At 48.4% G+C, this 17,493-nt stretch overlaps 19 non-coding genes across 19 annotated transcripts; all 19 read right to left on the bottom strand.

Annotated features, from left to right (window-relative positions):
• Window positions 1-511: 511 nt before the first annotated feature.
• Window positions 512-593, bottom strand: Trnas-gcu (transfer RNA serine (anticodon GCU)). Its single transcript has one exon. It is a non-coding gene; the product is annotated as a tRNA-Ser (tRNA).
• An 823-nt stretch (window positions 594-1,416) lies between these two features.
• Trnas-gcu (transfer RNA serine (anticodon GCU)) lies at window positions 1,417-1,498 on the bottom strand. Its single transcript has one exon. It is a non-coding gene; the product is annotated as a tRNA-Ser (tRNA).
• Window positions 1,499-2,321: 823 nt separating this feature from the next.
• Window positions 2,322-2,403, bottom strand: Trnas-gcu (transfer RNA serine (anticodon GCU)). Its single transcript has one exon. It is a non-coding gene; the product is annotated as a tRNA-Ser (tRNA).
• An 821-nt stretch (window positions 2,404-3,224) lies between these two features.
• On the bottom strand, window positions 3,225-3,306 carry Trnas-gcu (transfer RNA serine (anticodon GCU)). Its single transcript has one exon. It is a non-coding gene; the product is annotated as a tRNA-Ser (tRNA).
• Window positions 3,307-4,128: 822 nt separating this feature from the next.
• Trnas-gcu (transfer RNA serine (anticodon GCU)) lies at window positions 4,129-4,210 on the bottom strand. The gene has a single exon. It is a non-coding gene; the product is annotated as a tRNA-Ser (tRNA).
• An 822-nt stretch (window positions 4,211-5,032) lies between these two features.
• Trnas-gcu (transfer RNA serine (anticodon GCU)) lies at window positions 5,033-5,114 on the bottom strand. Its single transcript has one exon. It is a non-coding gene; the product is annotated as a tRNA-Ser (tRNA).
• Window positions 5,115-5,937: 823 nt separating this feature from the next.
• On the bottom strand, window positions 5,938-6,019 carry Trnas-gcu (transfer RNA serine (anticodon GCU)). Its single transcript has one exon. It is a non-coding gene; the product is annotated as a tRNA-Ser (tRNA).
• Window positions 6,020-6,840: 821 nt separating this feature from the next.
• Trnas-gcu (transfer RNA serine (anticodon GCU)) lies at window positions 6,841-6,922 on the bottom strand. Its single transcript has one exon. It is a non-coding gene; the product is annotated as a tRNA-Ser (tRNA).
• Window positions 6,923-7,744: 822 nt separating this feature from the next.
• Window positions 7,745-7,826, bottom strand: Trnas-gcu (transfer RNA serine (anticodon GCU)). Its single transcript has one exon. It is a non-coding gene; the product is annotated as a tRNA-Ser (tRNA).
• An 822-nt stretch (window positions 7,827-8,648) lies between these two features.
• On the bottom strand, window positions 8,649-8,730 carry Trnas-gcu (transfer RNA serine (anticodon GCU)). The gene has a single exon. It is a non-coding gene; the product is annotated as a tRNA-Ser (tRNA).
• Window positions 8,731-9,552: 822 nt separating this feature from the next.
• Trnas-gcu (transfer RNA serine (anticodon GCU)) lies at window positions 9,553-9,634 on the bottom strand. The gene has a single exon. It is a non-coding gene; the product is annotated as a tRNA-Ser (tRNA).
• Window positions 9,635-10,456: 822 nt separating this feature from the next.
• Trnas-gcu (transfer RNA serine (anticodon GCU)) lies at window positions 10,457-10,538 on the bottom strand. The gene has a single exon. It is a non-coding gene; the product is annotated as a tRNA-Ser (tRNA).
• Window positions 10,539-11,360: 822 nt separating this feature from the next.
• Window positions 11,361-11,442, bottom strand: Trnas-gcu (transfer RNA serine (anticodon GCU)). The gene has a single exon. It is a non-coding gene; the product is annotated as a tRNA-Ser (tRNA).
• Window positions 11,443-12,264: 822 nt separating this feature from the next.
• Trnas-gcu (transfer RNA serine (anticodon GCU)) lies at window positions 12,265-12,346 on the bottom strand. Its single transcript has one exon. It is a non-coding gene; the product is annotated as a tRNA-Ser (tRNA).
• Window positions 12,347-13,168: 822 nt separating this feature from the next.
• Trnas-gcu (transfer RNA serine (anticodon GCU)) lies at window positions 13,169-13,250 on the bottom strand. The gene has a single exon. It is a non-coding gene; the product is annotated as a tRNA-Ser (tRNA).
• An 822-nt stretch (window positions 13,251-14,072) lies between these two features.
• On the bottom strand, window positions 14,073-14,154 carry Trnas-gcu (transfer RNA serine (anticodon GCU)). Its single transcript has one exon. It is a non-coding gene; the product is annotated as a tRNA-Ser (tRNA).
• An 822-nt stretch (window positions 14,155-14,976) lies between these two features.
• Window positions 14,977-15,058, bottom strand: Trnas-gcu (transfer RNA serine (anticodon GCU)). The gene has a single exon. It is a non-coding gene; the product is annotated as a tRNA-Ser (tRNA).
• Window positions 15,059-15,880: 822 nt separating this feature from the next.
• Window positions 15,881-15,962, bottom strand: Trnas-gcu (transfer RNA serine (anticodon GCU)). The gene has a single exon. It is a non-coding gene; the product is annotated as a tRNA-Ser (tRNA).
• An 823-nt stretch (window positions 15,963-16,785) lies between these two features.
• Window positions 16,786-16,867, bottom strand: Trnas-gcu (transfer RNA serine (anticodon GCU)). Its single transcript has one exon. It is a non-coding gene; the product is annotated as a tRNA-Ser (tRNA).
• Between the last annotated feature and the right edge of the window lie 626 nt (window positions 16,868-17,493).

Genomic DNA, 17,493 nt, shown 5'->3' with positions numbered 1-17,493 from the left:
ACGACGCGATTATCAGGATTCGCTACATTTATTTGTCACCTTCGATGACCTCATCGCTGATGTCGCTTTCAAGTTTCTTTCGAAGAGCAAACCACGTTCTTCGTAGCTGAATTGTGAGGCCAGAGGCTCCTGCTGTTGGCGATGGAGCCAGGCCCTATCAGATCGCTTCCGTGTATGGCGGCCGGACGGAAAGCAAACTGTCGAGTTGGGGGTATTATAGGCTCGATACGTTAAAATGACTGCAAGAAGTAAGCACTTAAATATGAACGAGAACGCACCGTTCCCAAACACCACCATGGCGCCAAACTTCGATTCGTTTATAGATCTTGAGATGATGTTTGATTCGAAAGACGTACGCTATCGAATGTTGTGTCCTTCCAATTGGTAGGCGGTTTAGTTTCGTATTTCTTACAGATGCTATCTGCCACCTACACGTTCCATTGCTACTACTGAGTGGCGTTTTCGCATGTACAAGGCGTGATCCGAAATGGGTGCTTAAGGTAAAATTCTTCGACGAGGATGGGATTCGAACCCACGCGTGCAGAGCACATTGGATTAGCAGTCCAACGCCTTAACCACTCGGCCACCTCGTCCGACGCATCGGAAACTGCGTCCCTTGGTAGTCCTTACGGAAAGAAGTCGTTTGTCGATTCGAAAACGCATCGTACTGTGGCTGGTGTTCACGCTGTAACGCCCTGCTGCAGTGCAGCTGACCAAGCTCCCACTCGTGAATCATTTAATGATGGCATCCGTCCACGTCGGTATCCGATCGGAGGAAAGTAATGGGCCCACTTACTTACTGCAGAAATAAGCACCGAATCGTCATGTAGCGTTGTCTAATGCAAATGAGAAATGTCCTGTGCATTAAGTATAACGACTACTGGAACGACGCGATTATCAGGATTCGCTACATTTATTTGTCACCTTCGATGACCTCATCGCTGATGTCGCTTTCAAGTTTCTTTCGAAGAGCAAACCACGTTCTTCGTAGCTGAATTGTGAGGCCAGAGGCTCCTGCTGTTGGCGATGGAGCCAGGCCCTATCAGATCGCTTCCGTGTATGGCGGCCGGACGGAAAGCAAACTGTCGAAAGGCGACAGTTGTGCTACAGTTGGGGGTATTATAGGCTCGATACGTTAAAATGACTGCAAGAAGTAAGCACTTAAATATGAACGAGAACGCACCGTTCCCAAACACCACCATGGTGCCAAACTTCGATTCGTTTATAGATCTTGAGATGATGTTTGATTCGAAAGACGTACGCTATCGAATGTTGTGTCCTTCCAATTGGTAGGCGGTTTAGTTTCGTATTTCTTACAGATGCTATCTGCCACCTACACGTTCCATTGCTACTACTGAGTGGCGTTTTCGCATGTACAAGGCGTGATCCGAAATGGGTGCTTAAGGTAAAATTCTTCGACGAGGATGGGTTTCGAACCCACGCGTGCAGAGCACATTGGATTAGCAGTCCAACGCCTTAACCACTCGGCCACCTCGTCCGACGCATCGGAAACTGCGTCCCTCGCTAGTCCTTACGGAAAGAAGTCGTTTGTCGATTCGAAAACGCATCGTACTGTGGCTGGTGTTCACGCTGTAACGCCCTGCTGCAGTGCAGCTGACCAAGCTCCCACTCGTGAATCATTTAATGATGGCATCCGTCCACGTCGGTATCCGATCGGAGGAAAGTAATGGGCCCACTTACTTACTGCAGAAATAAGCACCGAATCGTCATGTAGCGTTGTCTAATGCAAATGAGAAATGTCCTGTGCATTAAGTATAACGACTACTGGAACGACGCGATTATCAGGATTCGCTACATTTATTTGTCACCTTCGATGACCTCATCGCTGATGTCGCTTTCAAGTTTCTTTCGAAGAGCAAACCACGTTCTTCGTAGCTGAATTGTGAGGCCAGAGGCTCCTGCTGTTGGCGATGGAGCCAGGCCCTATCAGATCGCTTCCGTGTATGGCGGCCGGACGGAAAGCAAACTGTCGAAAGGCGACAGTTGTGCTACAGTTGGGGGTATTATAGGCTCGATACGTTAAAATGACTGCAAGAAGTAAGCACTTAAATATGAACGAGAACGCACCGTTCCCAAACACCACCATGGTGCCAAACTTCGATTCGTTTATAGATCTTGAGATGATGTTTGATTCGAAAGACGTACGCTATCGAATGTTGTGTCCTTCCAATTGGTAGGCGGTTTAGTTTCGTATTTCTTACAGATGCTATCTGCCACCTACACGTTCCATTGCTACTACTGAGTGGCGTTTTCGCATGTACAAGGCGTGATCCGAAATGGGTGCTTAAGGTAAAATTCTTCGACGAGGATGGGATTCGAACCCACGCGTGCAGAGCACATTGGATTAGCAGTCCAACGCCTTAACCACTCGGCCACCTCGTCCGACGCATCGGAAACTGCGTCCCTCGCTAGTCCTTACGGAAAGAAGTCGTTTGTCGATTCGAAAACGCATCGTACTGTGGCTGGTTTTCACGCTGTAACGCCCTGCTGCAGTGCAGCTGACCAAGCTCCCACTCGTGAATCATTTAATGATGGCATCCGTCCACGTCGGTATCCGATCGGAGGAAAGTAATGGGCCCACTTACTTACTGCAGAAATAAGCACCGAATCGTCATGTAGCGTTGTCTAATGCAAATGAGAAATGTCCTGTGCATTAAGTATAACGACTACTGGAACGACGCGATTATCAGGATTCGCTACATTTATTTGTCACCTTCGATGACCTCATCGCTGATGTCGCTTTCAAGTTTCTTTCGAAGAGCAAACCACGTTCTTCGTAGCTGAATTGTGAGGCCAGAGGCTCCTGCTGTTGGCGATGGAGCCAGGCCCTATCAGATCGCTTCCGTGTATGGCGGCCGGACGGAAAGCAAACTGTCGAAAGGCGACAGTTGTGCTACAGTTGGGGGTATTATAGGCTCGATACGTTAAATTACTGCAAGAAGTAAGCACTTAAATATGAATGAGAACGCACCGTTCCCAAACACCACCATGGTGCCAAACTTCGATTCGTTTATAGATCTTGAGATGATGTTTGATTCGAAAGACGTACGCTATCGAATGTTGTGTCCTTCCAATTGGTAGGCGGTTTAGTTTCGTATTTCTTACAGATGCTATCTGCCACCTACACGTTCCATTGCTACTACTGAGTGGCGTTTCGCATGTACAAGGCGTGATCCGAAATGGGTGCTTAAGGTAAAATTCTTCGACGAGGATGGGATTCGAACCCACGCGTGCAGAGCACATTGGATTAGCAGTCCAACGCCTTAACCACTCGGCCACCTCGTCCGACGCATCGGAAACTGCGTCCCTCGCTAGTCCTTACGGAAAGAAGTCGTTTGTCGATTCGAAAACGCATCGTACTGTGGCTGGTGTTCACGCTGTAACGCCCTGCTGCAGTGCAGCTGACCAAGCTCCCACTCGTGAATCATTTAATGATGGCATCCGTCCACGTCGGTATCCGATCGGAGGAAAGTAATGGGCCCACTTACTTACTGCAGAAATAAGCACCGAATCGTCATGTAGCGTTGTCTAATGCAAATGAGAAATGTCCTGTGCATTAAGTATAACGACTACTGGAACGACGCGATTATCAGGATTCGCTACATTTATTTGTCACCTTCGATGACCTCATCGCTGATGTCGCTTTCAAGTTTCTTTCGAAGAGCAAACCACGTTCTTCGTAGCTGAATTGTGAGGCCAGAGGCTCCTGCTGTTGGCGATGGAGCCAGGCCCTATCAGATCGCTTCCGTGTATGGCGGCCGGACGGAAAGCAAACTGTCGAAAGGCGACAGTTGTGCTACAGTTGGGGGGATTTTAGGCTCGATACGTTAAAATGACTGCAAGAAGTAAGCACTTAAATATGAATGAGAACGCACCGTTCCCAAACACCACCATGGCGCCAAACTTCGATTCGTTTATAGATCTTGAGATGATGTTTGATTCGAAAGACGTACGGTATCGAATGTTGTGTCCTTCTAATTGGTAGGCGGTTTAGTTTCGTATTTCTTACAGATGCTATCTGCCACCTACACGTTCCATTGCTACTACTGAGTGGCGTTTCGCATGTACAAGGCGTGATCCGAAATGGGTGCTTAAGGTAAAATTCTTCGACGAGGATGGGATTCGAACCCACGCGTGCAGAGCACATTGGATTAGCAGTCCAACGCCTTAACCACTCGGCCACCTCGTCCGACGCATCGGAAACTGCGTCCCTCGCTAGTCCTTACGGAAAGAAGTCGTTTGTCGATTCGAAAACGCATCGTACTGTGGCTGGTGTTCACGCTGTAACGCCCTGCTGCAGTGCAGCTGACCAAGCTCCCACTCGTGAATCATTTAATGATGGCATCCGTCCACGTCGGTATCCGATCGGAGGAAAGTAATGGGCCCACTTACTTACTGCAGAAATAAGCACCGAATCGTCATGTAGCGTTGTCTAATGCAAATGAGAAATGTCCTGTGCATTAAGTATAACGACTACTGGAACGACGCGATTATCAGGATTCGCTACATTTATTTGTCACCTTCGATGACCTCATCGCTGATGTCGCTTTCAAGTTTCTTTCGAAGAGCAAACCACGTTCTTCGTAGCTGAATTGTGAGGCCAGAGGCTCCTGCTGTTGGCGATGGAGCCAGGCCCTATCAGATCGCTTCCGTGTATGGCGGCCGGACGGAAAGCAAACTGTCGAAAGGCGACAGTTGTGCTACAGTTGGGGGGATTTTAGGCTCGATACGTTAAAATGACTGCAAGAAGTAAGCACTTAAATATGAATGAGAACGCACCGTTCCCAAACACCACCATGGCGCCAAACTTCGATTCGTTTATAGATCTTGAGATGATGTTTGATTCGAAAGACGTACGGTATCGAATGTTGTGTCCTTCTAATTGGTAGGCGGTTTAGTTTCGTATTTCTTACAGATGCTATCTGCCACCTACACGTTCCATTGCTACTACTGAGTGGCGTTTCGCATGTACAAGGCGTGATCCGAAATGGGTGCTTAAGGTAAAATTCTTCGACGAGGATGGGATTCGAACCCACGCGTGCAGAGCACATTGGATTAGCAGTCCAACGCCTTAACCACTCGGCCACCTCGTCCGACGCATCGGAAACTGCGTCCCTCGCTAGTCCTTACGGAAAGAAGTCGTTTGTCGATTCGAAAACGCATCGTACTGTGGCTGGTGTTCACGCTGTAACGCCCTGCTGCAGTGCAGCTGACCAAGCTCCCACTCGTGAATCATTTAATGATGGCATCCGTCCACGTCGGTATCCGATCGGAGGAAAGTAATGGGCCCACTTACTTACTGCAGAAATAAGCACCGAATCGTCATGTAGCGTTGTCTAATGCAAATGAGAAATGTCCTGTGCATTAAGTATAACGACTACTGGAACGACGCGATTATCAGGATTCGCTACATTTATTTGTCACCTTCGATGACCTCATCGCTGATGTCGCTTTCAAGTTTCTTTCGAAGAGCAAACCACGTTCTTCGTAGCTGAATTGTGAGGCCAGAGGCTCCTGCTGTTGGCGATGGAGCCAGGCCCTATCAGATCGCTTCCGTGTATGGCGGCCGGACGGAAAGCAAACTGTCGAAAGGCGACAGTTGTGCTACAGTTGGGGGTATTATAGGCTCGATACGTTAAAATGACTGCAAGAAGTAAGCACTTAAATATGAACGAGAACGCACCGTTCCCAAACACCACCATGGTGCCAAACTTCGATTCGTTTATAGATCTTGAGATGATGTTTGATTCGAAAGACGTACGCTATCGAATGTTGTGTCCTTCTAATTGGTAGGCGGTTTAGTTTCGTATTTCTTACAGATGCTATCTGCCACCTACACGTTCCATTGCTACTACTGAGTGGCGTTTTCGCATGTACAAGGCGTGATCCGAAATGGGTGCTTAAGGTAAAATTCTTCGACGAGGATGGGATTCGAACCCACGCGTGCAGAGCACATTGGATTAGCAGTCCAACGCCTTAACCACTCGGCCACCTCGTCCGACGCATCGGAAACTGCGTCCCTCGCTAGTCCTTACGGAAAGAAGTCGTTTGTCGATTCGAAAACGCATCGTACTGTGGCTGGTGTTCACGCTGTAACGCCCTGCTGCAGTGCAGCTGACCAAGCTCCCACTCGTGAATCATTTAATGATGGCATCCGTCCACGTCGGTATCCGATCGGAGGAAAGTAATGGGCCCACTTACTTACTGCAGAAATAAGCACCGAATCGTCATGTAGCGTTGTCTAATGCAAATGAGAAATGTCCTGTGCATTAAGTATAACGACTACTGGAACGACGCGATTATCAGGATTCGCTACATTTATTTGTCACCTTCGATGACCTCATCGCTGATGTCGCTTTCAAGTTTCTTTCGAAGAGCAAACCACGTTCTTCGTAGCTGAATTGTGAGGCCAGAGGCTCCTGCTGTTGGCGATGGAGCCAGGCCCTATCAGATCGCTTCCGTGTATGGCGGCCGGACGGAAAGCAAACTGTCGAAAGGTGACAGTTGTGCTACAGTTGGGGGTATTATAGGCTCGATACGTTAAATTACTGCAAGAAGTAAGCACTTAAATATGAATGAGAACGCACCGTTCCCAAACACCACCATGGTGCCAAACTTCGATTCGTTTATAGATCTTGAGATGATGTTTGATTCGAAAGACGTACGCTATCGAATGTTGTGTCCTTCCAATTGGTAGGCGGTTTAGTTTCGTATTTCTTACAGATGCTATCTGCCACCTACACGTTCCATTGCTACTACTGAGTGGCGTTTCGCATGTACAAGGCGTGATCCGAAATGGGTGCTTAAGGTAAAATTCTTCGACGAGGATGGGATTCGAACCCACGCGTGCAGAGCACATTGGATTAGCAGTCCAACGCCTTAACCACTCGGCCACCTCGTCCGACGCATCGGAAACTGCGTCCCTCGCTAGTCCTTACGGAAAGAAGTCGTTTGTCGATTCGAAAACGCATCGTACTGTGGCTGGTGTTCACGCTGTAACGCCCTGCTGCAGTGCAGCTGACCAAGCTCCCACTCGTGAATCATTTAATGATGGCATCCGTCCACGTCGGTATCCGATCGGAGGAAAGTAATGGGCCCACTTACTTACTGCAGAAATAAGCACCGAATCGTCATGTAGCGTTGTCTAATGCAAATGAGAAATGTCCTGTGCATTAAGTATAACGACTACTGGAACGACGCGATTATCAGGATTCGCTACATTTATTTGTCACCTTCGATGACCTCATCGCTGATGTCGCTTTCAAGTTTCTTTCGAAGAGCAAACCACGTTCTTCGTAGCTGAATTGTGAGGCCAGAGGCTCCTGCTGTTGGCGATGGAGCCAGGCCCTATCAGATCGCTTCCGTGTATGGCGGCCGGACGGAAAGCAAACTGTCGAAAGGCGACAGTTGTGCTACAGTTGGGGGGATTTTAGGCTCGATACGTTAAAATGACTGCAAGAAGTAAGCACTTAAATATGAATGAGAACGCGCCGTTCCCAAACACCACCATGGCGCCAAACTTCGATTCGTTTATAGATCTTGAGATGATGTTTGATTCGAAAGACGTACGGTATCGAATGTTGTGTCCTTCTAATTGGTAGGCGGTTTAGTTTCGTATTTCTTACAGATGCTATCTGCCACCTACACGTTCCATTGCTACTACTGAGTGGCGTTTCGCATGTACAAGGCGTGATCCGAAATGGGTGCTTAAGGTAAAATTCTTCGACGAGGATGGGATTCGAACCCACGCGTGCAGAGCACATTGGATTAGCAGTCCAACGCCTTAACCACTCGGCCACCTCGTCCGACGCATCGGAAACTGCGTCCCTCGCTAGTCCTTACGGAAAGAAGTCGTTTGTCGATTCGAAAACGCATCGTACTGTGGCTGGTGTTCACGCTGTAACGCCCTGCTGCAGTGCAGCTGACCAAGCTCCCACTCGTGAATCATTTAATGATGGCATCCGTCCACGTCGGTATCCGATCGGAGGAAAGTAATGGGCCCACTTACTTACTGCAGAAATAAGCACCGAATCGTCATGTAGCGTTGTCTAATGCAAATGAGAAATGTCCTGTGCATTAAGTATAACGACTACTGGAACGACGCGATTATCAGGATTCGCTACATTTATTTGTCACCTTCGATGACCTCATCGCTGATGTCGCTTTCAAGTTTCTTTCGAAGAGCAAACCACGTTCTTCGTAGCTGAATTGTGAGGCCAGAGGCTCCTGCTGTTGGCGATGGAGCCAGGCCCTATCAGATCGCTTCCGTGTATGGCGGCCGGACGGAAAGCAAACTGTCGAAAGGCGACAGTTGTGCTACAGTTGGGGGGATTTTAGGCTCGATACGTTAAAATGACTGCAAGAAGTAAGCACTTAAATATGAATGAGAACGCACCGTTCCCAAACACCACCATGGCGCCAAACTTCGATTCGTTTATAGATCTTGAGATGATGTTTGATTCGAAAGACGTACGGTATCGAATGTTGTGTCCTTCTAATTGGTAGGCGGTTTAGTTTCGTATTTCTTACAGATGCTATCTGCCACCTACACGTTCCATTGCTACTACTGAGTGGCGTTTCGCATGTACAAGGCGTGATCCGAAATGGGTGCTTAAGGTAAAATTCTTCGACGAGGATGGGATTCGAACCCACGCGTGCAGAGCACATTGGATTAGCAGTCCAACGCCTTAACCACTCGGCCACCTCGTCCGACGCATCGGAAACTGCGTCCCTCGCTAGTCCTTACGGAAAGAAGTCGTTTGTCGATTCGAAAACGCATCGTACTGTGGCTGGTGTTCACGCTGTAACGCCCTGCTGCAGTGCAGCTGACCAAGCTCCCACTCGTGAATCATTTAATGATGGCATCCGTCCACGTCGGTATCCGATCGGAGGAAAGTAATGGGCCCACTTACTTACTGCAGAAATAAGCACCGAATCGTCATGTAGCGTTGTCTAATGCAAATGAGAAATGTCCTGTGCATTAAGTATAACGACTACTGGAACGACGCGATTATCAGGATTCGCTACATTTATTTGTCACCTTCGATGACCTCATCGCTGATGTCGCTTTCAAGTTTCTTTCGAAGAGCAAACCACGTTCTTCGTAGCTGAATTGTGAGGCCAGAGGCTCCTGCTGTTGGCGATGGAGCCAGGCCCTATCAGATCGCTTCCGTGTATGGCGGCCGGACGGAAAGCAAACTGTCGAAAGGCGACAGTTGTGCTACAGTTGGGGGGATTTTAGGCTCGATACGTTAAAATGACTGCAAGAAGTAAGCACTTAAATATGAATGAGAACGCACCGTTCCCAAACACCACCATGGCGCCAAACTTCGATTCGTTTATAGATCTTGAGATGATGTTTGATTCGAAAGACGTACGGTATCGAATGTTGTGTCCTTCTAATTGGTAGGCGGTTTAGTTTCGTATTTCTTACAGATGCTATCTGCCACCTACACGTTCCATTGCTACTACTGAGTGGCGTTTCGCATGTACAAGGCGTGATCCGAAATGGGTGCTTAAGGTAAAATTCTTCGACGAGGATGGGATTCGAACCCACGCGTGCAGAGCACATTGGATTAGCAGTCCAACGCCTTAACCACTCGGCCACCTCGTCCGACGCATCGGAAACTGCGTCCCTCGCTAGTCCTTACGGAAAGAAGTCGTTTGTCGATTCGAAAACGCATCGTACTGTGGCTGGTGTTCACGCTGTAACGCCCTGCTGCAGTGCAGCTGACCAAGCTCCCACTCGTGAATCATTTAATGATGGCATCCGTCCACGTCGGTATCCGATCGGAGGAAAGTAATGGGCCCACTTACTTACTGCAGAAATAAGCACCGAATCGTCATGTAGCGTTGTCTAATGCAAATGAGAAATGTCCTGTGCATTAAGTATAACGACTACTGGAACGACGCGATTATCAGGATTCGCTACATTTATTTGTCACCTTCGATGACCTCATCGCTGATGTCGCTTTCAAGTTTCTTTCGAAGAGCAAACCACGTTCTTCGTAGCTGAATTGTGAGGCCAGAGGCTCCTGCTGTTGGCGATGGAGCCAGGCCCTATCAGATCGCTTCCGTGTATGGCGGCCGGACGGAAAGCAAACTGTCGAAAGGCGACAGTTGTGCTACAGTTGGGGGTATTATAGGCTCGATACGTTAAAATGACTGCAAGAAGTAAGCACTTAAATATGAACGAGAACGCACCGTTCCCAAACACCACCATGGTGCCAAACTTCGATTCGTTTATAGATCTTGAGATGATGTTTGATTCGAAAGACGTACGCTATCGAATGTTGTGTCCTTCCAATTGGTAGGCGGTTTAGTTTCGTATTTCTTACAGATGCTATCTGCCACCTACACGTTCCATTGCTACTACTGAGTGGCGTTTCGCATGTACAAGGCGTGATCCGAAATGGGTGCTTAAGGTAAAATTCTTCGACGAGGATGGGATTCGAACCCACGCGTGCAGAGCACATTGGATTAGCAGTCCAACGCCTTAACCACTCGGCCACCTCGTCCGACGCATCGGAAACTGCGTCCCTCGCTAGTCCTTACGGAAAGAAGTCGTTTGTCGATTCGAAAACGCATCGTACTGTGGCTGGTGTTCACGCTGTAACGCCCTGCTGCAGTGCAGCTGACCAAGCTCCCACTCGTGAATCATTTAATGATGGCATCCGTCCACGTCGGTATCCGATCGGAGGAAAGTAATGGGCCCACTTACTTACTGCAGAAATAAGCACCGAATCGTCATGTAGCGTTGTCTAATGCAAATGAGAAATGTCCTGTGCATTAAGTATAACGACTACTGGAACGACGCGATTATCAGGATTCGCTACATTTATTTGTCACCTTCGATGACCTCATCGCTGATGTCGCTTTCAAGTTTCTTTCTAAGAGCAAACCACGTTCTTCGTAGCTGAATTGTGAGGCCAGAGGCTCCTGCTGTTGGCGATGGAGCCAGGCCCTATCAGATCGCTTCCGTGTATGGCGGCCGGACGGAAAGCAAACTGTCGAAAGGCGACAGTTGTGCTACAGTTGGGGGTATTATAGGCTCGATACGTTAAAATGACTGCAAGAAGTAAGCACTTAAATATGAACGAGAACGCACCGTTCCCAAACACCACCATGGTGCCAAACTTCGATTCGTTTATAGATCTTGAGATGATGTTTGATTCGAAAGACGTACGGTATCGAATGTTGTGTCCTTCTAATTGGTAGGCGGTTTAGTTTCGTATTTCTTACAGATGCTATCTGCCACCTACACGTTCCATTGCTACTACTGAGTGGCGTTTCGCATGTACAAGGCGTGATCCGAAATGGGTGCTTAAGGTAAAATTCTTCGACGAGGATGGGATTCGAACCCACGCGTGCAGAGCACATTGGATTAGCAGTCCAACGCCTTAACCACTCGGCCACCTCGTCCGACGCATCGGAAACTGCGTCCCTCGCTAGTCCTTACGGAAAGAAGTCGTTTGTCGATTCGAAAACGCATCGTACTGTGGCTGGTGTTCACGCTGTAACGCCCTGCTGCAGTGCAGCTGACCAAGCTCCCACTCGTGAATCATTTAATGATGGCATCCGTCCACGTCGGTATCCGATCGGAGGAAAGTAATGGGCCCACTTACTTACTGCAGAAATAAGCACCGAATCGTCATGTAGCGTTGTCTAATGCAAATGAGAAATGTCCTGTGCATTAAGTATAACGACTACTGGAACGACGCGATTATCAGGATTCGCTACATTTATTTGTCACCTTCGATGACCTCATCGCTGATGTCGCTTTCAAGTTTCTTTCGAAGAGCAAACCACGTTCTTCGTAGCTGAATTGTGAGGCCAGAGGCTCCTGCTGTTGGCGATGGAGCCAGGCCCTATCAGATCGCTTCCGTGTATGGCGGCCGGACGGAAAGCAAACTGTCGAAAGGCGACAGTTGTGCTACAGTTGGGGGTATTATAGGCTCGATACGTTAAAATGACTGCAAGAAGTAAGCACTTAAATATGAACGAGAACGCACCGTTCCCAAACACCACCATGGTGCCAAACTTCGATTCGTTTATAGATCTTGAGATGATGTTTGATTCGAAAGACGTACGCTATCGAATGTTGTGTCCTTCCAATTGGTAGGCGGTTTAGTTTCGTATTTATTACAGATGCTATCTGCCACCTACACGTTCCATTGCTACTACTGAGTGGCGTTTCGCATGTACAAGGCGTGATCCGAAATGGGTGCTTAAGGTAAAATTCTTCGACGAGGATGGGATTCGAACCCACGCGTGCAGAGCACATTGGATTAGCAGTCCAACGCCTTAACCACTCGGCCACCTCGTCCGACGCATCGGAAACTGCGTCCCTCGCTAGTCCTTACGGAAAGAAGTCGTTTGTCGATTCGAAAACGCATCGTACTGTGGCTGGTGTTCACGCTGTAACGCCCTGCTGCAGTGCAGCTGACCAAGCTCCCACTCGTGAATCATTTAATGATGGCATCCGTCCACGTCGGTATCCGATCGGAGGAAAGTAATGGGCCCACTTACTTACTGCAGAAATAAGCACCGAATCGTCATGTAGCGTTGTCTAATGCAAATGAGAAATGTCCTGTGCATTAAGTATAACGACTACTGGAACGACGCGATTATCAGGATTCGCTACATTTATTTGTCACCTTCGATGACCTCATCGCTGATGTCGCTTTCAAGTTTCTTTCGAAGAGCAAACCACGTTCTTCGTAGCTGAATTGTGAGGCCAGAGGCTCCTGCTGTTGGCGATGGAGCCAGGCCCTATCAGATCGCTTCCGTGTATGGCGGCCGGACGGAAAGCAAACTGTCGAAAGGCGACAGTTGTGCTACAGTTGGGGGTATTATAGGCTCGATACGTTAAAATGACTGCAAGAAGTAAGCACTTAAATATGAACGAGAACGCACCGTTCCCAAACACCACCATGGTGCCAAACTTCGATTCGTTTATAGATCTTGAGATGATGTTTGATTCGAAAGACGTACGCTATCGAATGTTGTGTCCTTCCAATTGGTAGGCGGTTTAGTTTCGTATTTATTACAGATGCTATCTGCCACCTACACGTTCCATTGCTACTACTGAGTGGCGTTTCGCATGTACAAGGCGTGATCCGAAATGGGTGCTTAAGGTAAAATTCTTCGACGAGGATGGGATTCGAACCCACGCGTGCAGAGCACATTGGATTAGCAGTCCAACGCCTTAACCACTCGGCCACCTCGTCCGACGCATCGGAAACTGCGTCCCTCGCTAGTCCTTACGGAAAGAAGTCGTTTGTCGATTCGAAAACGCATCGTACTGTGGCTGGTGTTCACGCTGTAACGCCCTGCTGCAGTGCAGCTGACCAAGCTCCCACTCGTGAATCATTTAATGATGGCATCCGTCCACGTCGGTATCCGATCGGAGGAAAGTAATGGGCCCACTTACTTACTGCAGAAATAAGCACCGAATCGTCATGTAGCGTTGTCTAATGCAAATGAGAAATGTCCTGTGCATTAAGTATAACGACTACTGGAACGACGCGATTATCAGGATTCGCTACATTTATTTGTCACCTTCGATGACCTCATCGCTGATGTCGCTTTCAAGTTTCTTTCGAAGAGCAAACCACGTTCTTCGTAGCTGAATTGTGAGGCCAGAGGCTCCTGCTGTTGGCGATGGAGCCAGGCCCTATCAGATCGCTTCCGTGTATGGCGGCCGGACGGAAAGCAAACTGTCGAAAGGCGACAGTTGTGCTACAGTTGGGGGGATTTTAGGCTCGATACGTTAAAATGACTGCAAGAAGTAAGCACTTAAATATGAATGAGAACGCACCGTTCCCAAACACCACCATGGCGCCAAACTTCGATTCGTTTATAGATCTTGAGATGATGTTTGATTCGAAAGACGTACGGTATCGAATGTTGTGTCCTTCTAATTGGTAGGCGGTTTAGTTTCGTATTTCTTACAGATGCTATCTGCCACCTACACGTTCCATTGCTACTACTGAGTGGCGTTTCGCATGTACAAGGCGTGATCCGAAATGGGTGCTTAAGGTAAAATTCTTCGACGAGGATGGGATTCGAACCCACGCGTGCAGAGCACATTGGATTAGCAGTCCAACGCCTTAACCACTCGGCCACCTCGTCCGACGCATCGGAAACTGCGTCCCTCGCTAGTCCTTACGGAAAGAAGTCGTTTGTCGATTCGAAAACGCATCGTACTGTGGCTGGTGTTCACGCTGTAACGCCCTGCTGCAGTGCAGCTGACCAAGCTCCCACTCGTGAATCATTTAATGATGGCATCCGTCCACGTCGGTATCCGATCGGAGGAAAGTAATGGGCCCACTTACTTACTGCAGAAATAAGCACCGAATCGTCATGTAGCGTTGTCTAATGCAAATGAGAAATGTCCTGTGCATTAAGTATAACGACTACTGGAACGACGCGATTATCAGGATTCGCTACATTTATTTGTCACCTTCGATGACCTCATCGCTGATGTCGCTTTCAAGTTTCTTTCGAAGAGCAAACCACGTTCTTCGTAGCTGAATTGTGAGGCCAGAGGCTCCTGCTGTTGGCGATGGAGCCAGGCCCTATCAGATCGCTTCCGTGTATGGCGGCCGGACGGAAAGCAAACTGTCGAAAGGCGACAGTTGTGCTACAGTTGGGGGTATTATAGGCTCGATACGTTAAAATGACTGCAAGAAGTAAGCACTTAAATATGAACGAGAACGCACCGTTCCCAAACACCACCATGGCGCCAAACTTCGATTCGTTTATAGATCTTGAGATGATGTTTGATTCGAAAGACGTACGGTATCGAATGTTGTGTCCTTCTAATTGGTAGGCGGTTTAGTTTCGTATTTCTTACAGATGCTATCTGCCACCTACACGTTCCATTGCTACTACTGAGTGGCGTTTCGCATGTACAAGGCGTGATCCGAAATGGGTGCTTAAGGTAAAATTCTTCGACGAGGATGGGATTCGAACCCACGCGTGCAGAGCACATTGGATTAGCAGTCCAACGCCTTAACCACTCGGCCACCTCGTCCGACGCATCGGAAACTGCGTCCCTCGCTAGTCCTTACGGAAAGAAGTCGTTTGTCGATTCGAAAACGCATCGTACTGTGGCTGGTGTTCACGCTGTAACGCCCTGCTGCAGTGCAGCTGACCAAGCTCCCACTCGTGAATCATTTAATGATGGCATCCGTCCACGTCGGTATCCGATCGGAGGAAAGTAATGGGCCCACTTACTTACTGCAGAAATAAGCACCGAATCGTCATGTAGCGTTGTCTAATGCAAATGAGAAATGTCCTGTGCATTAAGTATAACGACTACTGGAACGACGCGATTATCAGGATTCGCTACATTTATTTGTCACCTTCGATGACCTCATCGCTGATGTCGCTTTCAAGTTTCTTTCGAAGAGCAAACCACGTTCTTCGTAGCTGAATTGTGAGGCCAGAGGCTCCTGCTGTTGGCGATGGAGCCAGGCCCTATCAGATCGCTTCCGTGTATGGCGGCCGGACGGAAAGCAAACTGTCGAAAGGTGACAGTTGTGCTACAGTTGGGGGTATTATAGGCTCGATACGTTAAAATGACTGCAAGAAGTAAGCACTTAAATATGAACGAGAACGCACCGTTCCCAAACACCACCATGGTGCCAAACTTCGATTCGTTTATAGATCTTGAGATGATGTTTGATTCGAAAGACGTACGGTATCGAATGTTGTGTCCTTCCAATTGGTAGGCGGTTTAGTTTCGTATTTATTACAGATGCTATCTGCCACCTACACGTTCCATTGCTACTACTGAGTGGCGTTTCGCATGTACAAGGCGTGATCCGAAATGGGTGCTTAAGGTAAAATTCTTCGACGAGGATGGGATTCGAACCCACGCGTGCAGAGCACATTGGATTAGCAGTCCAACGCCTTAACCACTCGGCCACCTCGTCCGACGCATCGGAAACTGCGTTCCTCGCTAGTCCTTACGGAAAGAAGTCGTTTTTCGATTCGAAAACGCATCGTACTGTGGCTGGTGTTCACGCTGTAACGCCCTGCTGCAGTGCAGCTGACCAAGCTCCCACTCGTGAATCATTTAATGATGGCATCCGTCCACGTCGGTATCCGATCGGAGGAAAGTAATGGGCCCACTTACTTACTGCAGAAATAAGCACCGAATCGTCATGTAGCGTTGTCTAATGCAAATGAGAAATGTCCTGTGCATTAAGTATAACGACTACTGGAACGACGCGATTATCAGGATTCGCTACATTTATTTGTCACCTTCGATGACCTCATCGCTGATGTCGCTTTCAAGTTTCTTTCGAAGAGCAAACCACGTTCTTCGTAGCTGAATTGTGAGGCCAGAGGCTCCTGCTGTTGGCGATGGAGCCAGGCCCTATCAGATCGCTTCCGTGTATGGCGGCCGGACGGAAAGCAAACTGTCGAAAGGCGACAGTTGTGCTACAGTTGGGGGTATTATAGGCTCGATACGTTAAAATGACTGCAAGAAGTAAGCACTTAAATATGAACGAGAACGCACCGTTCCCAAACACCACCATGGTGCCAAACTTCGATTCGTTTATAGATCTTGAGATGATGTTTGATTCGAAAGACGTACGGTATCGAATGTTGTGTCCTTCCAATTGGTAGGCGGTTTAGTTTCGTATTTCTTACAGATGCTATCTGCCACCTACACGTTCCATTGCTACTACTGAGTGGCGTTTTCGCATGTACAAGGCGTGATCCGAAATGGGTGCTTAAGGTAAAATTCTTCGACGAGGATGGGATTCGAACCCACGCGTGCAGACCACATTGGATTAGCAGTCCAACGCCTTAACCACTCGGCCACCTCGTCCGACGCATCGGAAACTGCGTCCCTCGCTAGTCCTTACGGAAAGAAGTCGTTTGTCGATTCGAAAACGCATCGTACTGTGGCTGGTGTTCACGCTGTAACGCCCTGCTGCAGTGCAGCTGACCAAGCTCCCACTCGTGAATCATTTAATGATGGCATCCGTCCACGTCGGTATCCGATCGGAGGAAAGTAATGGGCCCACTTACTTACTGCAGAAATAAGCACCGAATCGTCATGTAGCGTTGTCTAATGCAAATGAGAAATGTCCTGTGCATTAAGTATAACGACTACTGGAACGACGCGATTATCAGGATTCGCTACATTTATTTGTCACCTTCGATGACCTCATCGCTGATGTCGCTTTCAAGTTTCTTTCGAAGAGCAAACCACGTTCTTCGTAGCTGAATTGTGAGGCCAGAGGCTCCTGCTGTTGGCGATGGAGCCAGGCCCTATCAGATCGCTTCCGTGTATGGCGGCCGGACGGAAAGCCAACTGTCGAAAGACGACAGTTGTGCTACAGTTGGGGGTATTATAGGCTCGATACGTTAAAATGACTGCAAGAAGTAAGCACTTAAATATGAACGAGAACGCACCGTTCCCAAACACCACCATGGTGCCAAACTTCGATT

Source organism: Schistocerca serialis, chromosome 2 (assembly GCF_023864345.2).
Source record: "Schistocerca serialis cubense isolate TAMUIC-IGC-003099 chromosome 2, iqSchSeri2.2, whole genome shotgun sequence".
NCBI classification, from domain to species: Eukaryota; Metazoa; Arthropoda; class Insecta; order Orthoptera; family Acrididae; genus Schistocerca; species Schistocerca serialis.
The sequence above is the reverse complement of the archived record's forward strand: the minus strand, read 5'-3'. Positions and strand labels throughout refer to the sequence as shown.